The sequence below is a fragment of the Apodemus sylvaticus genome, chromosome 4 (genome assembly GCF_947179515.1).
Source record: "Apodemus sylvaticus chromosome 4, mApoSyl1.1, whole genome shotgun sequence".
Lineage (NCBI taxonomy): Eukaryota > Metazoa > Chordata > Mammalia > Rodentia > Muridae > Apodemus > Apodemus sylvaticus.
In genome coordinates, this window is record NC_067475.1 from 52089064 (window position 1) to 52111454 (window position 22391).

A 22391-nucleotide genomic window follows, 5' to 3' on the forward strand; every position below is an offset into this window, starting at 1 on the left:
AGTGGAGATGAAGTAAATAAACTACCGTTGTACAAAATTCTCTAAAGCTTGAATAAAAATAATTACACAATATATGGGCTCATTTGGATCCAGCTGTAAGAAATCATTGGTAGTTGAACACAACTGGAAGAGAGAAAATAATTTTTCGTTTGAAAGATTACTGGAAATCTTTCTATGCTTCAGTAGATGGCTTAAGAACCACGTATGATGAGTACATAAATGGGTCCCAGTTGATTAATTAAAAAAAAAGAGAGCATAAAATTTTGAGGAATATGCATGGACATGAGAGTTATTGCTAGTTGTTGGGTATATTATTAATATATAATTAAATAAAATATAATTCATATAAGTTGCATTATTGTTAATATACTTTGTACAAATGAATGTTTTTTTAGATTGACTAAAATAGAGAAAATAAAAGTAACTGTCAGAAAAAAATAACAGTGTTTTTGAGTTTGCTGGTTGTTTATATTGCAATTAGAATTGTGGAAGAGAAAATATGTGGTCCTGGCAAAACATTACCAATTGAAGCTCAAATAAATAAAATAATATTGCATGACTTCTAGATACAGTCTAATTGCATATACTTGATTAAGATTTCTATAAACTAAACATAAATTTTGTTTTGCTGGAAGTCTGCATTTGTAAACAGACTGAATTGTGTTTAGAGGATTATTTTAAATATGCAGGAATGGATATAAAGTTGTACTCTATAAAACATGAAATAGGAATGTTATTAGGCCAGATTTCCCTACCAAATGAAAGACTTTAAATCTTTAACCTGTGATGAAGCATATTTGAATGTGATGGTAATCTTTCGTATCATTATTAGTCAGGTTTCCTTTTGCCTGAAGTGCTTCAGATTCCCATTTATAAGGCACTTCTAATGTTCCTCAGGAGGATCATAGCCTCTAGACCTAAAACTAGAGATAGGTGCCAGTTAGCCTCAAAGAACTAATTGCAAAGTGAACATGTAATAGTGTAAGACACATCAAAATGACATCATTTCTTAGTTTATGTAAGTAGAATCACTGGGAACAATATGTGGTTTTGGGGTCTTCAGTGTGATGAGCTTAGTTTTAAAGACGAAAAAAATAAAAAAATAAAAAAAAATCAAGAAGAAGGCATTTGAAACAAAGGACAATATCAATATCACGATCATTCATTTAATATTTCCTCACATCACCTGGTATCTATCTGTATTGGCATATTATAGTAGAGAAATGGTCAGATTTGGGACTCCCACAAAACAAGAGTTTTGAATTAACACTGATTCTTAAAGTTGGAAAGTTTTGCTATCATTGGGAAGACACAGTAGTAGTTTAATGCTAAAGTAAATAAACATTTGGATTTGGTTCAGAAGAACTGAATGCTGAGCACTAAAATACTGACTACTACTGCAGCCTTGCCTTCAACTCATTACAGAAAGTTTTCTATCAGTTGCTGGTATTTAAAACAGGCCACTTTTGTTCACATGTGACAATTTACACTGCATAAAATTAGACATGTTCAAACTTAGATTATTACCGATGCAGTACCCTGAAAGATAATGATGAGGGTAGATTTGTTCACTCAGGATTGCATGCACACTACTTTTTTGTTTATCTTGTCTCAAGGACAGGATAGTTTTATGAATCTATTGATAAATTAACAAGGAAAAGTTACTAACATGGGTAAATATATGGATATCTATGTCATAGCTCTTATTTCTTTTTTTATTCGATATATTTTTTATTTACATTTCAAATGATTTCCCCTTTTCTAGCCCCCCACTCCCCGAAAGTCCCATAAGCCCCCTTCTCTATCCCTGTCCTCCCACCCACCCCTTCCCAACTCCCCATCCTGGTTTTGCCGAATACTGCTTCACTGAGTCTTTCCAGAACAAGGGGCCACTCCTCCTTTCTTCTTGTACCTCATTTGATGTTTGGATTATGTTTTGGGTATTCCAATTTTCTAGGTTAATATCCACTTATTAGTGAATGCATACCATGATTCACCTTTTGAGTCTGGGTTACCTCACTTAGTATGATGTTCCCTAGCTCCATCCATTCTTAAGGATCAGTGTTATAGCTATTCTCTGCATCCTAGAAATGATAGTAAAGTTGTTCTTATCATACTGAGGTCATGTAAGACAACAGTGAAGACAAGATTCTGAGCTGAGGTTGCTGTAGTCAAGTGCATGTTCCAACTTACCAGACACAAGATGTCTGCTATCTTACTAAGGAACAGAACTAAAGGACATATCTGAAACTGAATGGAAGATAATTGAATATTGACTATAATGATGGGTAAGAAGTGCAATATGTAGATCTTAAACACAGGTCACAAAATATGAAGAATTCTGTAGTCATTAGACTGTTCATCAAAGAACATTCTCTTAGACTCAGTACAGGAATTTTAACAGGTAAACAAAGTAGAAGACAATCTATGGATAATAATAGGCCTAGTGTTTGATTCCTTTAAAATATTCAATTGAGGAAAATGTGTAGATGAATTTTTTTTTAGCAAAAATCATAGAGTAAGTAAAATAGTACTTTGTAGAGTTAGCTAAGATGACCTTCATCCCTCCATATTCTTTCAGTTCCATTCTCTATGAGTATTTTTGTAAGAGATATACAAGTGGTATTAGGAAGGTAGAACTGACAGCTCTACATTTACACTATGAAATATTTATGTGATTATGGTACCACAAATATTTCTGAATGTTTCAACAATCTAAAAGTTCATTTTAGCTTGAGGAAACATCTACATCCTTAAATACTACCAAATATTCTTCATGTTCTCAACCAAATACATGAATAGCTATGTAGACTAGGACTGCATATTTCTTCATAGGTCTTCCATGTTCATACATTTATATACTCTATGTGTGGATCCTGACAGTGCAGCTTTTGGGGATTAGTTTTTCTTATTTCTTGTAATATCAGTTCTTTGACTTTTACTCCTAGCTTAATAACTGACAACAACTTTAGGTTCACCACTGAGTACCAGAAACATTGGCCTGTAAAAGCTGGTTCACTATTTTCTACAGATAACTTTATAGGTAAGCCTTAGAGTCATGTATTTTGATCTGTCTTCTAATTTCTTTCCTTGGAACCATGGGTCATACACATATTTCATGTAAATTCTCTAGCCTCTATCTCTAAACCTTAAGAAATTTTGGTGCAAGACACACTACTATCACTTTCAACAGAATTGATTGGGATTACTTCTTATATGGTTGGAATAAATATGATAGAACAGGTATGGAGAGATTATCCACAGTTAAGAGTTTCTTTTCCTCAGGGGATCAGAGTTTGTTACTCAGAACCAACTTAAATTTCTTACTACCTGTAACTTCAGTTATAAAAATATCTGATGCCTTCTTGTGGACTCTTTGGATACCTTCACTCAAATGCTATCAAACAATATGTGTGTCATGCAAACACATACACACACACACACACACACACACACACATGTAAAAATAAAATGAATTTTTACCAAATCATGCATATAGAAAGACAAATATCATCTCTAACTCTTGTATGGACAGTAAAATGTGCAGATACTAAATTTTTAATTTAAAGAAGACATGCATTGATAATGATTAGTGCATATGAAGCAATGTGGGAAATAGAAAGAGATTGGATAAAGGTCCAAAAATAACATATTATATTAATAAATAATTAGAAGAAAAAATATAAAAACTCCAAACATAAAGAAACTATAAAAATGGTAGGTAAGGGAATAGGCATGGCAACACATACTTCCATACATGTATGTTGGTGAAAACTGTAAACAGCAAACATTTTAAAATGGATATTAATAACCACAGTTTTGCATTATAAATCTTGTTTGCTATTAAATAGGCTGAAAGAATAGAAGAAGATTAGACTTAGTCTCACCTGTATAGAAAAAAAAACAATGAAACAAAATTAACGAGAAAACTAAAGGCACCACAGTGGATCCTGTTACATATTGTTTGCAGTTAGGTTGCACTCTGTATAGTAGACTTCCTGTCTAACTTATTTTCAGTTTTCTTAAGCAGTCTACTGTCCATCAGTTTTCTTGACAGTATAGAAAAGAAGAATTTAATTATACTTCTCAAAAATCCTTCATTCAATGCCCACCATGTGCCTGTTCTATTCTTCAAAGTGGTAGTTATTAAACAGAGTAGAGAGCCTGGCAGGACTTGCTTATAGAATCTCATTAAAACCACATGCACACACAGGATGTATTTACAATGAGACAAATGCAGTGTAGATACATATCTCACTGATTGGTTGTAGCTGTGTCTCTGAATGCTTAGAGATACTGAAATTACTTTTACTCTTTCCAGCTGATATTGACATGTCAGCTCTCATTTCAGGAAGAAGTGAGACTGTGTACTTCATCTTATTGTAATTGTTAGTCCTCTCTTTATCTCTCCTCTTCCTTTCATCCTTTGTAGCTCTTTCATTATAGGCTTCTAATAATGCTTCAGAAGCCTGCCTTGTCTACTTTTCAGTTCTCTTTAAGTCACGTGATAAATTCTACAAACTATCCGTTTGTTTGTTTGTTTTACGCAAAATGCATGCTGTAAATTGAACTCAGCATCTTCATGAGTGAACTTAAGATACTGAAGCAAAGAGCAGATGAAAACAGTACAGAAATAAGTTGATATTTCTGTAATTTCTACACAATTTCTTTTTCACCAGAACAAGCCTCAGGGTGCATCAACAAATCTCAGACTTATTAAATTTTTAGTAATCAGTTTTAAGTGTCTTATCACTTGTCTATTGTTCAAAAGATTTCTTGTAATTGTAAACTCATAGAATTGTCACTTCAGATTCAGTCCTCATGAATTCTGTTGACATTTCAACAGTATTATTTAAAATATCATTTATATTTTAAGCTAAAGATATGATATCTATTTTTAAAGTCATGTCCCTTAGCTTCCACACTAAAGAATGATGTCATGTAACACATAGTATTATCTAACACTGATTAAAAAGCAACATGATTATATGGTAAGACCATGGTTTAAAAGTAGATATATACACACATATATATGTATGTATATATGTAAAATCTACATTTTCATACATACTAAGACATTTAAATTTGAAACTTTAAAGTGTTTTATTTCAGTTTCATGATGTTAAAAATATCATGTAGTCAGTGATGGTTTCTTAATAAATAATTACTGCAAAGATTGTTTCCTGGGTGTGTAAAATTAAGGCAGAGGATGATAGACAAAGGAATCTAGTATGTAAAGTTACAACAGAATCCAAGGACTAAGTTTATGTTGTCTTGTATACTATTGATTGCATAAATATTTGGTCAAATTGGAATGCCAAATAAAGACATTTTAGGAAAAAAAAAATGAAGTCTCAATAACTAGCTATCTACATCTTACTTTTGGAGGGATCAGAAAATTTAGGGTCATTGATATAAAAGAAAACATACAATCATGTAATAAAGGTTGGAGATTAAGGATCCTGAGGGGGATAAATCCCCAAAGTAGAACGCTATAGTTTAGCAGACTGCATGTCATAGAATTTCTATGTCTTCTGCTGTGTATATTATACTGCTTATATCAGTAGCAAATGACATGTTGAAAACTTGATTCCCATATAGAACCTTGGTTATGCGCTTTCCTCTCATATACATGCTGATGAATTAGGGGGAAGCACATTCACTTACTTTCTATTCTCAAAATCAACTCTATGAAGAAACTGTAGAATACATGTTTAGTATTCTTCTAAGCATACAATCTCCAAGAGAAGTCACAGCCAGTCTAAAATAGGATAAAAGCAATAAAGTTGCAATTAATTTAAGGAAACAGTTTAATTACAGTAAGTGCTGGTAAACATATAGAATAATTTTTCCTGAAATTATATTATGCTAAACAGGAATTTTAAAATGTAAGAGCATGAGAATATCTCCACATAAAATTCATATAAATTCAAAATAAAACAGAGTAAAGTTATTCCAGATGGTAATATATCTCTAAACTATAAAGATTATATAAAATAAATAAAATATGAACAAAATAAATGTAGGGGTATTTCCTAACTACAGGTTTGAATAATTAATATTGTTAGATGAAAATAATACACAGAGCTTTCTATGGATGGAATGTAGTGAAAATGCACACAGAATTCTGCACCAAATTTGAGGTATGGGCTCCAGAAAATTTCTTAAATATGTATAGAAAAAGTATTTTCTTATTTTAAGCAAAACTGGTGCTATAATATTTGACAATCTCAAATTATACCACAATGGTGTCATAATTAAAACAGAAATATAGGCACAGAGACAAAGAATGGATTAGATAACACAGAAAAACTTGCACATACTAATCCAGATGATGTCACAAACTGCAATGTAGAAAGGGCAGTATATTAAATAAATAGCACTAGAGAAACTGGTTTCCACACACAGAAAAGTGTCAGATCACTATTTCTTACCATACATTAAAACCTACCTAAATTAACAACTTCTATATAATATTCAGAACAATAAAATCTTTCCTAATGATGTTTGGCTGTATATATGTAGTTATATCATATCAATGCCTTCATCATTGATCACCAGAGAAGCTTCTTTCTGCAGCAGATGGGAACAAACACAGAGATCCAGAGCCAGACAGTATTCAGAGTAAGACACTGAAACTTCAGCCTTAAATGAAAAGTCTTCATCAAATCCCTCCCCTCAGAGTTCAGGTATCCTTGTAGAGCAGATGAAGAAGAATGAATGTCGGGGGCAAAGAGGATGGTTGACACAGGGAAACACGAAAACAGGTCTGTGAAGTCATCAAAACAGATGCTCATATGAATTTGCCCAGCTGAGGCAAGATGTATAGGACCTGCAGTGTCTGAACAAGTTGGGACTCAGAGATGAATGAAGTAGACATGTGCCCCCATCCCTAACTAGAAAATATCTGACTTTTAAAGCAACTTGCTAAAAATATTCAGTTTTCTTCAAGGGAGTTTCACTGGGGAAGAAACTACTCTAAAGGCTAAAGGGTAGGTAGCATGGATAGCAGTCCACAGCCAAAACAAAACAAAATAAAACACATTTAATATACATGAAAGATCTCTGTATTATAAACTTATGTCAGAGAGTTTTCTTTGAATCTTTTTAATTATACCTTGATTTTGTTTTTATTTATAGGTATTTTTACCTCTCTTTTTGCCCTTAAGTTCTTTAAATATAAGTATGAGTTCTAGTTTTGTGTTTTTTCAGTTTTTTAATTGAATATTTTATTTACATACAATTCAAATGTTATCCCCTTTCCAGATTTCCCCTCCACAAACACCCTAACACATCCCCCCTCCCACTGCTTCTATGAGGGTAGACCCCTAGCCACCCATTCATTCCTACCTTCCTGCACTGGCATTCCCTTATACTGGGACCTCCAGCCTTTGGAGGACCAAGGGCCTCTTCACCCATTGATGCCCAACAAGGCCTATGCTACATATGTGGCTGGAGCCATGGGTCCCTCCGTCTGAACTCTTAGGTTGGTGGTTGGGTCCCTGGGAACTCTGTGGGGTCTAGTTGGTTGATATTGTTGTTTTTCCTATGGGGTTGCAAAACACTTCAGCTCCTTCAGTCTTTTCTCTAACTTCTCCTTAGTGGACCCAGTGCTCAGTTCAGCCATTGGCTGTGAGCATCTGCCTCTGTATTTGTCAGGATCTGGCAGCAAGCACTTCTTGGGATTCAGAATAGAGTCTGGGTTTGGTTACTGTATGTAGGATGCCCAGGTGGGGCAGTCTGTTGATGATCTTTCCTTCAGTCTTTGCTCCACATTTTGTTTCCTTATTTCCTCCCATGAATATTTTGTTCCACTTAAGAAGGACTGAAGCATCCACACTTTGGTCTTCCTTCTTCTTGAGATTTATGTTGTCTGTGAATTGTATCCTGGGTATTCTGAGATTCTGAGATAAGTGGATAATATCCACTTATCAGTAAGTTCATACCAGCTTGTTCTTTTGTGAATAAGTTACTTCATTCAGGATGATATGTTATAGTTCCATCCACTTGCCTAAAAATTTCATGAATTCATTGGTTTTAATAGCTTAATAGTACTCCATTGTGTAAATGTACATTTTCTGTATCCATTCCTCTGTTGAAGAACATCTTGATTCTTTCCAGCTTCTGTCTAATATAAATAAGACTGCAATGAACATAGTGGAGCATGTGTACTGGATATATCTTAGAGCATCTAATAAAATCCCAGGAATGGTATAGCTGGGTCCTCAGGTGGTACTATGTCCAATTTTCTGAGGAACTTCCAGACTGATTTCCACAGTGTCTTGACCAGCTTTCAGTCCCACCAACAATAAAGGAGTATTCCTCTTTCTATATATTATTGCCAGAATCTGCTATCATGTGAATATTTGATCTGAGCCATTCTGATTGGTATGAGGTAGAATCTCAGGGTTGTTTTGATTTGCAATTCCCTGATGACTAAAGGTGTTGAACATTTCTTTGGGTGCTTCTCAGACATTTAATATCCCATAGTGAAGAATTCTTTGTTTAGATTTGTATCCCATTTTTAATAGGTTTATTTGATTCTCTGGAATATAACTTCTTGATTCTTTGTATATATTGGATAATAGATCTCTGTTGGATTTACGATTGGAAAATAACTTTTCCCACACTGTTCATTGCAGTTTTGTCCTATTTACAGTGTCCTTTGCCTTACAGAAGCTGTGCAATTTTATGAGGTCCTATTTGTCTATTGATGATCTTATAGCATAAGCCATTGGTGTTCTGTTGAGGAAAATTTCCTCTGTGCCCATGTCGTCAAGGTACTTCCCCTCTTTCTCTTCTATTAGTTTCAGTGTACCTGGTTTTATGTGGAAGTCCTTGATCCACATGGACTTGTGGTTTGTACAAGGAAATAAGAATGGATAGGATTTGCATCTTCTACCTGCTGACTGCCAGTTGAACCAGTAGCGTTTTTTGAAAATGCTGCCTTTTTTTCCCCACTGGATGATTTTAGATAATTTGTCAAAGATCATGTGACAAAAGGTGTGTGGGTTCATTTCTTGCTCTTCAATTCTATTCAATTGATCTACCTGCCTGTCTCTGTACAAAAACCAGGAATGTTTTATCTCTATTGCTCTGTGGTACAGCTTGAGGCCAGGGATGATGATTCTGCTAGAAGTTCTTTTATTATTGAGAATAGTTTTCTCTATCTTGGCTTTTTTTTATTATTCCAAATGAATTTGCATATTTTTCTTTCTAACTCTTTGAAGAATTGAGTTGGAATTTTGATGGGGAATGCATTAAATCTATAGATTGCTAACAGAAAGATTGCCAATTTAACTATATTAATTCTGCCAATCCATGTGCACGGGAGATCTTTCCATCTTGAGCTCTTCTTTGATATCTTCAAAAATTTGAAGTTCCTCTCATACAGATCATTCATTTGCTTGGTTAGAGTCACACCAAGGTATTTATATTAATTGTGACTATTGTGAAGGGTGTAGTTTCCTTAATGAATTCCTCAGCCTGTATATCCTTTGACCAAAGGAAGGCGAATTATTTGAGCTAATTTTATATCCAGCCACTTTGCTGAAGTTGTTTATCAGGTTTAGGAGTTTTGTGGTAAAATTTTGGGGGCCACTTATGCTACCATATTATCTGCAAATAGTGATATTTTGACTTCTTTCTCTTCGATTTGTATCCCTTTGACTTATGGGTTTTGTTGAGTATGTGAAATCATGTTTCTGTTTCTATATCTGTATCTTTTGTATTTTCTTTGGATTTATTTATTTATTTATTTATTTAGGTTTATACTATTCCATTGTGTTAGTTATCTAGTTCTGGTCTTTTTATTTTACTGTTATCTTTTAAATGTTTTTTTTTCTATAGAGAGAATTAAGGATCATAAATCTAGATGGGAAGTTTTGTGGAGAGGGTCCTGAGAGAGTAAAGGGAATACACACTGTAATTCAGATGCAATATGTAAAATTAAATTTATCTTACTTTTATGGTCTTTTAAATATATAATATATATATTTTTAAATATATAATATTCACTTTATAACTCCATGTCAGCATTTTCATTCCTCACAGCACCCGATCACTCAGGTCCTTCCCAACCAGGGGCCACTCCTCTGTTCTTCTTGGGCATGATTTGATATGTGGATTATGATGTGTGTAATCCAAGTTTCTAGACTAATATATGCTTATCAGAGAGTGCATACCATGATTGATCTTTTGAGAATGGATTACTTCACTTAGTATGATGTTCTCCAGCTCTATCCATTTGTCTAAGAATTTTATGAATTCATTGTTTCTAATGGCTGAATAGTACTCCATTGTGTAGATATGCCACATTTATGGTATCCATTCCTCCACTGAGGACACCTGGGTTATTTCCAGCTTCTGGCTATTATAAATAAGACTGCTATGAACATAGTGGAGCATGTATCCTTATTAAATGCTAGAGAATCATCTGGGTATATACCCAGGAGTGGTATAGCAGGGTCCTATGGAAGTGAGGTGCCCAGTTTTCTGAGGAACCACCAGACTGATTTCCAGAGTGGTTGTACCAATTTGCAACCCCACCATCAGTAGAAGAGTGTTCCTCTTTCTCCACATCCTTGACAGCACCTGTTTTCTCCTGAGGTTTTTTTTTTTTTTTTTGATTATTTTATTCTATATAATTTATTTACATTTCAAATGATTTCCCCTTTTCTAGCCCCCCACTCCCCGAAAGTCCCGTAAGCCCCCTTCTCTTCCCCTGTCCTCCCACCCACCCCTTCCCACTACTCCGTTCTGGTTTTGCCGGATACTGTTTCACTGAGTCTTTCCAGAACCAGGGGCCACACTTCCTTTCTTCTTGTACCTCATTTGATGTGTGGATTATGTTTTGGTTATTCCAGTTTTCTAGGTTAATAACCACTTATTAGTGAGTGCATACCATGATTCACCTTTTGAGTCTGGGTTACCTCACTTAGTATGATGTTCTCTAGCTCCATCCATTTGCCTAAGAATTTCATGAATTCATTGTTTCTAATGGCTGAATAGTACTCCATTGTGTAGATATACCACATTTTTTGCATCCACTCTTCTGTTGAGGGATACCTGGGTTCTTTCCAGCATCTGGCAATTATAAATAGGGCTGCTATGAACATAGTAGAGCATGTATCCTTATTACATGGTGGGGAATCCTCTGGGTATATGCCCAGGAGTGGTATAGCAGGATCTTCTGGAAGTGAGGTGCCCAGTTTTCAGAGGAACCACCAGACTGCTTTCCAGAGTGGTTGTACCAATTTGCAACCCCACCAGCAGTGGAGGAGTGTTCCTCTTTCTCCACACCCTCTCCAACACCTGCTGTCTCCTGAATTTTTAATCTTAGCCATTCTGACTGCTGTAAGATGAAATCTTAGGGTTGTTTTGATTTGCATTTCCCTAATGATTAATGAAATTGAGCATTTTTTAAGATGCTTCTCTGCCATCCGAATTTCTTCAGGTGAGAATTCCTTGTTTAACTCTGTACCCCATTTTTTAATAGGGTTGTTCGGTTTTCTGGAGTCTAACTTTTTGAGTTCTTTATATATATTGGATATTAGCCCTCTATCTGATGTAGGATTGGTGAAGATCTTTTCCCAATTTGTTGGTTGCCGATTTGTCCTCTTGATGGTGTCCTTTGCCTTACAGAAACTTTGTAATTTTATGAGGTCCCATTTGTCAATTCTTGCTCTTAGAGCATACGCTATCGGTGTTATACTCTACTCAATGATAACTTGGTCAAGGAAGAAATAAAGAAAGAAATTAAAGACTTTTCAGAACACAATGAAAATGAAAACACAACATACCCAAATCTATGGGACACAATGAAAGCAGTGCTAAGAGGAAAACTCATAGCCCTGAGTGCCTCCAAAAGAAAATGGAGAGAGCATACATTACCAGCTTAATGACATACCTGAAAGCCCTGGAACAAAAAGAAGCTATTTCACCCAGGAGGAGTAGAAGGCAGGAAATCATCAAACTCAGGGCTGAAATCAGTCAAGTAGAAAGAAAGAGAACCATACAAAAAATCAACAAAACCAGGAGCTGGTTCTTTGAGAAAATCAACAAGATAGATAAACTCTTAGCCAGACTGACCAAAGGGCACAGAGAAAGTATCCAAATTAACAAACTTAGAAATGAAAAGGGAGATATAACAACGGAAACTGATGAAATCCAAAAAATCATCAGATCCTACTATAAGAGCCTGTACTCAACACAACTGGAGAATCTGGAGGAAATGGACAATTTCCTTGACAGATACCAAATACCAAAATTAAATCAGGACCAACTAGGCCATCTAAACAGTCCCATAATGCCTAAAGAAATAGAAGGAGTCATAGAAAGTCTTCCATCCAAAAAAAGCACAGGAGCAGATGGTTTCAGTGCAGAATTCTATCAGACCTTCAAAGAAGAGTTAACACCAATACTCTTCAAACTATTCCACAAAATAGAAACAGAAGGAACACTACCCAATTCCTTCTATGAAGCCACAATTACGCTGATACCAAAGCCACAAAAAGATCCAACAAAGAAAGAGATCTTCAGACCAATTTCCCTTATGAACATCGATGCAAAAATACTCAATAAAATTCTTGCCAACCGAATCCAAGAACACATCAAAATGATCATCCGCCATGATCAAGTAGGCTTTATCCCGGGAATGCAGGGTTGGTTCAATATACAGAAATCCATCAATATAATCCACTACATAAACAAATTCCAAGAACAAAACCACATGTTCATTTCATTGGATGCTGAAAAAGCATTTGACAAAATTCAGCATCCTTTCATGCTTAAAGTCTTGGAGAGAACAGGAATTCAAGGCCCATACCTAAACATAGTAAAAGCAATATACAGCAAACCGGTAGCCAGCATCAAACTAAATGGAGAGAAACTTGAAGCAATCCCACTGAAATCAGGGACCAGACAAGGCTGCCCCCTTTCTCCTTATCTTTTCAATATTGTACTTGAGGTACTAGCTCGGGCAATTCGACCACATAAGGAGGTCAAAGGGATACAAATTGGAAAGGAAGAATTCAAACTATCATTATTTGCAGACGACATGATAGTCTACCTAAGTGACCCAAAAAACTCCACTAGAGAGCTCCTACAGTTGATAAACAACTTCAGCAATGTGGCAGGTTATAAAATCAACTCAAGCAAATCAGTGGCCCTCCTATACTCAAAGGATAAGCAGGCTGAGAAAGAAATTAGGGAAATGACCCCCTTCACAATAGCCACAAACAGTATAAAGTATCTTGGGGTGACTCTTACCAAACATGTGAAAGATCTTTATGACAAGAACTTCAAGACTCTGAAGAAGGAAATGGAAGAAGACCTCAAAAATTGGCAAAACCTCCCATACTCATGGATCGGTAGAATCAATATAGTTAAAATGGCCATTTTGCCAAAAGCAATATACAGATTCAATGCAATACCCATCAAAATCCCAACTCAATTCTTCACAGAGTTAGAAAGAGCAATTATCAAATTCATCTGGAACAACAAAAAACCCAGGATAGCTAAAACTATTCTCAGCAACAAAAGAAAATTTCGGGGAATCAGTATTCCTGACCTCAAGCAATACTACAGAGCAATAGTGTTAAAAACTGCTTGGTATTGGTACAGTGACAGGCAGGAGGATCAATGGAACAGGATTGAAGATCCAGAAATGAACCCACACACCTATGGCCACTTGATCCTCGACAAAGAGGCTGAAAACATCCAATGGAAAAAAGACAGCCTTTTCAACAAATGGTGCTGGTTCAACTGGAGGTCAGCATGCAGAAGAATGCGAATTGATCCATCCTTGTCTTCTTGTACTAAGCTCAAATCCAAATGGATCAAGGACCTCCACATAAAGCCAGACACTCTGAAGCTAATAGAAAAGAAACTGAGGAAGACCCTTGAGGACATCGGTACAGGGAGAAAGTTTCTCCTGAGTTTTTGATCTTGGCCATTCTGACTGGTGTGAGTTGAAATCTCAGGGTTGTTTTGATTTGCATTTCCCTAATTACCAATGATGTTGAACATTTTTTAAGCTGCTTTAATTCATTAAGATCATCATGTAATTTTTGTCTTCAATTCCATCCATGTGATCCATTTCATTTATCAACTTAATTTTGATTAATCATCCATGCAATTCAGAGAAAAAGGCACCAAGGACATGGAGGATAATGTTTTCAACATGCTTCTTTATTCTGTTTGTAGGTGCTGGATTTTGAAATCTTGGTTCATTAGAGATATCAAAGATCAGCGTGTCTTTCTGTCACTTGGAATCACTTATAAAGTAGCTTTTAGAGTTCTCTCTGCAGGGATCTCAAGACTCAGTTTCTGCATCAGATCTCAAGACTCAGTTTCTTCCTGTGACATCTTTTTTATCTTCAAGACAGAACAATGGTACTTTAAAAAATATTTTCAAAATTTTTCTAAGCAAGGTTTTTTTGCCCATAGATGTACCAGTTGTGTTGTAAGGACTTTAAAGATATATTATTCAGTTTTGTCAATGAACTGACAGAAGAGTAAAACTTAGTGGTGAAGATCTCTTATTAACCACAGGTGATTCTTCATGCCCATCTGGATCAATACTCCAACACTCCAATGTCCAAATGATTCACTGAAGTGCTATCTCACTGGTGCTGGTATATTTATGGCTTTTGCCGTCCAATTTTCCTAATGCATTTATATACTTCCACCAGACAGTCAATGGAATAAAGTAATGATCAAGTCTATCAACGCCACTATTTTATTTCTCTTGATACCAATTACTGGTATATTTTCATTTTGGTTGTTCAGATATAATCATAACAAAAAGCAACAGAATGTTAAAGGGGATTATTTGGCTAACAATTTCAAGCATTAGTCCATTATTGTAGGAAACTTAAGAAACAACTTACCACATCACATTTAAAATCAGAACAAAGAGTGGATAAATACATAGACCTTGCCTGACCACTCACTTTCATTACAACGCTAGCCCTATAAAATGGTACAGTCCAAATTTAGTTTGGTCTTCCAACATCAGGTAGCTCTCAAGATAATCAGCTACATATATACTTATAGGCAAAGCTTGTCTAGATCTAGATAATTCTCAATTGAGGTTACCTTCTTGGATACATTTCTGTTGTGTTAGATCAGAAATTGTTGACAGATCAAACCAGTGAAGTTATCATGTAGATACTTATATTTCCTTCCTTAAAGACCTCAATCATTGTTCAGGATAGATAGAACCCAAACATGACAAAGTACATGTGTTCCTAACTTCAAAAGTTAAGGTAATGTAAGATTCATTTAAAAGTGAGCAAACTTTACTCTGTATTCTTTGAAGTAGTGTCTAGCATGAACTCTGGAACACTTCCTAACCACAGAGATTGTAAATTTTGGGGGGATGTACATAAAATCTTTCCTTAAAATGTGATACATAAGACTAAACTGTGTTTCTTCTATATTTTGCTTTTGGGCATAAAGAGAACCAGTCAAAGTTTGGAGGGAAAAAAAGTAGAATGGTTTCAGAAAGTGATAATCATTTTAAAGCCACCAACCTTGTTTTGATATTGTGTTAGCTATGTAACAAGATAAAAAAAATCACCAAGTTTTTTCTACTTATTGCAGTTAACATACCTAAATGATATGTATAAATTCTTGGTAAATATATCTATCATAATATATATCAGTATACATATACTGATATATACTGATATATTTAATATCAACATAGCAATCAATCTTATATCCTGCCTTTTTAAAAAAGGAATTTACAGTGGCGACTCCATTTCTTATAGTATTAGGATCAGTTCCATTTATTTTAAGGCTCGGGTGGGTACCTAGCCATTATTATATTTTAATGTCAAATTATATTTGGTCATAGTCTATTTATCTTACTTTTATGATATTATTATTCATACATCTTCCCATAATCTACTCACATTTATCTGTTAAAGAAATTTAACAATTGAAATTAGAGAGTATTCTTGTGGATCTAAATAAACTAATAGAAGACATTTGGAAAGAACGTATATTAGTGATACGTTACCAACAAAGGCCTAATTAGATATATGAAATTCTGCATCCTAGCCACATCAAATTCTGTTAATGCAACTTATATTCTTTCTTAGAGGAAATGAGAAATAGAATATAAGCCTATGAGGACAGTAGAAGAGGCAATGCTTTTTATGACATGTCTTGAGAGTTAGCAGATAAGGGAAAAAACAGTAAAAAAAAAAGTTCATAAACAAAAACCTCAGGAACATAAGAATTATAAGTGATAGACTGAGACTATAGAAGATTATAAAAGGGTAGTAACAGACTTTCATATTGAGGAAACTATTAAATGAAAAAAAGGATGTGTATTTGTACAAGATAATGTTCAGAGAGATTGAGACAACAAATAACACTGGAGAAGCACCAGAATGTCAGTCTCAAGAGTTTGAAATTTACTTTGCAGGTGAGAGAATGCCGTATTGATAATACTCACATTGTGTTGCTCCATAAAAAATGCCCGTGATGTGTTTGACTGACAAGTAAAATGTCACCAGCAATATTCTGCCACTGAAAGAAATTTAAAAATTGAAATTAGAGAGTATTCTTGTGGATCTAAATAAACAAATAGAAGACATTTGGAAAGAACATATATTAGTAATATGTTACCAACAAAGGCCTAGTTAGGTATATGAAATTCTGCATACTAGCCACATCAAATTCTGTTAATGCAACTTATATTCTTTCTTAGAGGAAATGAGAAATAGAATATAAACCTATGAGGACAGTAGTAGATCAATTGCCAGATGTAAAAAGGAAGGGATTGCTGGAGGAATATGGAGAATGGTTAGGAAAATGAGTCTATACTGCAACCAGTGATGGTAAATACATCCTATGAGGTTCTTTAATGAACCTCCAGACAGTATGAAGCCAAGAATGAGCTCTAATATTCACAAAACATTGTTAGTTGAAATTCTGCATAAGTGTTGTCTTACTGATTGTAGTATATGACTGTTTGGAGCATGAGATTTCTAGTAAAAGAGGTTATGCATGTTGAAGGGATGATGGTATATTATGAATCCGTGTACTCTTTTCTAATCATTGTAATCTACTATAAATTTTACATGTAAAGAACTGTTAAAATCTTCACTACAGTCTATCATCTATCTATCTATCTACCTATCTATCTATCTATCTATCTATCTATCTATCTATCTATCTATCTGTCTGTCTACAGATTATTTAATCTACCAATCATTTTATTCTTCTTGTTTTAAATTTTTACTCCCACCAGGAGACCGTTGGTCTCCCAGGAATGCTCTCACTCCTAAGCTCATAAGTGAAGCTGCCACTTTCTCTCCAATAACTATCCAAAGCTGGTCAGGCCAGGAGTGGACAGGACACAGGAAGAGTGGAACATCTGGGACAGGATTTTTCAGGTCTCCACCTGCACCCAGTATTTATGGCTGTTTCACAGCCCTCCATAAACAAACTCTGCCCAAGAGAGAGCTGGTCTTTCCAGGAGTGTTGACACAGGTATAGAGACCAACAGGAGGGGTAAACTTTAGCCAGAGACACCAAGACCAATTAACACCAGAGATAACCAGATGGTGAAAGGCAAGCACAAGAATCTTATCAACAGAAACAAAGGCTACTTGGCATCATTGCAACCCAGTTCGCCAACCACAGCAAGTCCTGGATAACCCAACACACCAGAAAAGCAAGATTTGTATTTAAAATCACATCTCATGATGTGGATAGGAACTTTAAGAAGGACATAATTCACTCCCTTAAAGAAACATAGGAAAAAACAAACAGGAGAAGGAATTAAATAAAGAGGCCCAAGCCCTAAAAAGTGGAAGTATAAACAATAAAGAAATCATAAAGGGAGACAACTCTGGAAACAGAAAACTTACGAAAGGGATCAAGAGGCATAGGTGCAAGCATCACCAACATATTACAAGAGATAGTAGAGAGAATCTCATGTGAAGAAGATACCATAGAAAACACTGAAACAACTGTCAAAGAAAATGAAAAATGCACAAAAGTCCTAACCTAAAACATCCAGGAATTCCAAGACATAATGAGAAGACCAAAACTAAGGCTAATAGGTATAAAAGAGAGTGAAGATCCCCAACTTAAAGAGCCAGTAAATACCTTCATCAAAATTAAAGAAAAAAGTTTCCCTAACTTAAAGAAAGGGATACCCATGAACATATAAGAAGCCTACATAACTCCAAATAGACTGGAACAGAACAGAAATTTCTCCTGTCACATAATAATCAAAACACCAAATACACTAAACAAAGAGAGAATATTAAAAGCAGTAAGGAAAAAAGGTCAAGTAATATATAAAGGCAGACCTATCAGAAATACACAAGAATTCTCACCAGAGACTCTAAAAGTCAGAAGATCCTAGGCAGATGTCAAAGAGACCCTAAGAGAACACAAATGCCATCCCCGGTTATTATACTAAGCAAAACTCTCAATTACTATGGAAGGAGAAACCAAGATATTCCATGACAAAACCAAATTTACACAGTACCTTTCCATAAATCCAGCCCTACAAAAAATAATATATGGTAAATTCAAGCAAAAGAAAGGAAACTACACAGTAGAAAAAGCAAGAAAAATATCTTCTGTCAACAAACCCAAAAGAAGATAGTCACACAAAAATAATTCCAAGTCTAACAACAAAAATAACAGAAAGCAACACGCAATTTTCCTAAATATCTCTTAAGATGGACTCTATTAGCCAATAAAAAACATAGACTAAAAGACTGGATATATAAACAGGGGCCAGCATTTTGCTGCATACAGGAAATGCACCTCGATGAAAAATGTGAATACTACTTCACTGTAAAAGGCTAAAAAAATAAAAAAATTAAAATAATCCAAGCAAATCATCCTAAGAGATAATCTGGAGTAGCCATTCTAATACTGAATAAAATTGACTTTCAAACAAAGTTATCAAAAAGATACTCATCAAAGCATAAATCTTCCAAGATGAATTCACCATTCTGAACATCAAATGCAAGGGCACCCACATTCATGAAAGAAACTTTACTAAATTCATAAAAGAAACTTTACTGAATCTCAAAGCACACATTGACCTCCCACATTAATAGTGGGAGACTTCAACACTCCACTCTCATTAATGGACAGATCATGGAAACAGAAACTAAATAGAGACACAGTGAAAATAACAGAAGTTATGAACCAAATAATTCAACAGATATTTATAGATCATTGTATCCCAAAACAAAAAAAGTATATATGTCTTCTTCTTAGCACCTCATACTACCTTCTTCAAAATTGACCAAAATATTGATGATAAACAGATGTCAGTAGATACAGAAATATTTAAATTATGCCATGCATTCTATCAGATCACTATGGACTAAAGCTGGTGGTCTTCAATAACAACAAAAACAGTTGAAAGCCCACATACATGTGGTACCTGAAAAATTCCCTTCTCAATGATAAATTGGTCAAGGATGAAATAATGAAATTAAAGATATTTTAGAATTTAATGAAAATGAAGGCCCATCATACCAAAACTTACAGGAATCAATGAAAGCAGTACTTAGATGAAACCCATAGCTCTAAGTGCCCCCCAAAAGGATCTGAAGCACACACTACCAGCTTGAAAGCATACCTGAAAGCTCTAGAACAAAAATAAACAAATGCACCCAAGAGGATTAGATATCTGGAAATAAACTCAGGGCTGAAATCAACCAACAGAAATAAAAAGAACTATACAAAGTATCAACAAAACCAGGAGCTGGTTCTTTGAAAAATTAACAATATAGATAAACCCTAAGAAAGACTGATCAGAGGGCACTGAGAGAGTACTCAAATTAATAAAATGAGAAATAAAAAGGGAGAATTAACAACAGAAAACTAAAATTCAAAAAATTATCATATCCTGCTACAAAAGCTTATACTCAACAAAATTGGAGAATCTGGATGAAATGGATAATTTTTGAGATATATACCAGGTGCCAAAGTTAAAACAGAATCAGATAAACTATCCAAACTGTCCCATAACCCCTGAAGAAATAGAAGCAGTCAATAATAGTCTCCCAACCAAAAAAAAAAAAAGGACCAGATGAGTTTAGGGGGGAGTTCTATATAACCTTTGAAGAAGACCTAATACCAATACTCTTAAATCTAGTCCACAAAATAGAAACAGAAGGAACAGTACCCAATTTGTGCTGATGAAGCCACAATTACACTTATATCTAAACCTTACAAAGACAAAATAAAGAGTACAGGAATTCAAGGCTCATACATAAACATAGTAAAAGCAATAAAAACAAACCGGTAGCCAACATCAAACTAAATGGAGAGAAACTTGAAGCAATACCACTCACATCAGGGACTAGACAAGGCTGCCCCTCTCTTCATATCTTTTCAATAAGTTCTTGAAGTTCTAGCTAGAGCAGTTAGACAATAGTCAGAATGGCTAAGAATAAAAACTCAGGAGACAGCAGTGGATGTGGAGAAAGAGAAACACTCCTCCACTGCTGGTGGGATTGCAAGCTGGTACAACTACTCTGGAAATCAGTCTGGCAGTTCTTCAGAAAACTGGGCATGATACTTCTGGAGCACCCTGCTAAACCACTCCAGGGCATATACACAGAGGATTCCAGGGCATGCAATAAGAACACATGTTCTACTATGTTTATAGCAGCCTTATTAATAATAGTCAGAAGCTGGAAAGAACCCAGATGTCCATCAATGGAGTAATGGATACAGAAAATGTGGTATATTTAGATAATTACTCAGAAATTCAAAACAATTAATTCATGAAATTCTTAGACAAATGGTTGGAACTGGAAAATATCATCCTAAGTGAGGTAACTCATTTACAAAAGAACACACATGGAATGCAGTCACTGATAAGTGGATATTAGCCCAGAAGTTCTGAATACCCAAGACATAACTCACATATCAAATCATTCTCAAGAAGATGGAAGAAGAGGGTCCTTGTCCTGAAAAGGCTTGATGCAGTGTTGTAGGGGATTGCCAGGACAGAGAAGTGAGAGTGGTTGATTGGGGAATGAGCCGAGAGAAGAGGGCTTATGGGGCTTATGTAGTGGGGGGAACTGGGAAAGGGAAAATCATTTGAAATGTAAACAAAGACTATAGAAAAGAAAAAAAAATAAAGACCTGGAGACCCAGTATTTAAAACATGGCTATTTCGGGAACAATTAAGAACCAACCAGAGCAGGTAGTGTTGTGTTTATGTGAACTACTTTGGTTCTCTGGCCCTATTTTCATTATCTAATGATTTACAGGAATTAATTACATGGTTATAAAGTTCTTTCACATGCACACTTCTATATAAAAAAAGAAAAAATATTTTAACTTTGGTCTAATGGAGATGATTTATGCTATATTTAGAATTTAATGTTGACATAATCAAATGAATATTGAAGAAACATCTGTAAAACTTGTCATGTGTTCTTGGTAGAAATATGTATTTAGAAGGAAAAATTAAAATTGGCAAATCAACAACAAATCTAAGTTTTCTCAAATTAATTTTTTACAAATTTTTGTTTTATCATGAGTATCATTACTCTTACTAATCTGAGTTTGAAATATCAAGAACTCCTTTTAAAAGTTTTTCTTCCCATCTTGATCACAGGAATAATACCTATGGATGCATCATTTGAATTTTTGCTTTGTATCATATGGATGCCAGGAAAACTAAGTATTTAAGGATAGTGACCAGATCTACTGTTAAACCAGTGTTCAACATACCCCCTTTTTATCAGTCACTGACTAAAATTTCAGTTAACTACAAAGGAGAATTCAGAAATTCTAATACTCATTGCTGACAGATAAAACATAGATAGATAGATGATAGATAACATACATCTGGATTACTCACAATATTATTTTGATAAAAAGCCAAAAATAAAACAATAGTAAGCACCCTTAATATAAATATTTTAAACCTTACTCAGTGCGACTTTGGGTACCACTACAATGAACGAATATGTGATGCAGAGGTAAGAGAGATAGGAAAACAGACAATTCCAGAAACTTCTCCACCTGGGGATCCATCCCATCTGCAGATACCAAACCCAGACACTATTGTTGACATCAAGAAGCTCTTGCTGACAGGGGCCTGATATAGCTGTTCCCTGAGAAGCTCTGATAGACCCTAACCAATACATAAGCTGATTTATGTAACAGACATTGGAATGAGCCACACGGGCACTGAAATGGAATAGTTAGGGCAAAGATTGAAGGAGTTAAAGGTGTTTCCATCCCCACAGGAAGAACAACAACATCAACCATCAAGAACCTCAAAGCTCCCATGGACTAAACCACCAACCACAGAGTACACATGGGGCACCCATGGTTCCATCTGTGTATGTAGAAGAGGCCTTATCTGGCATCAGTGG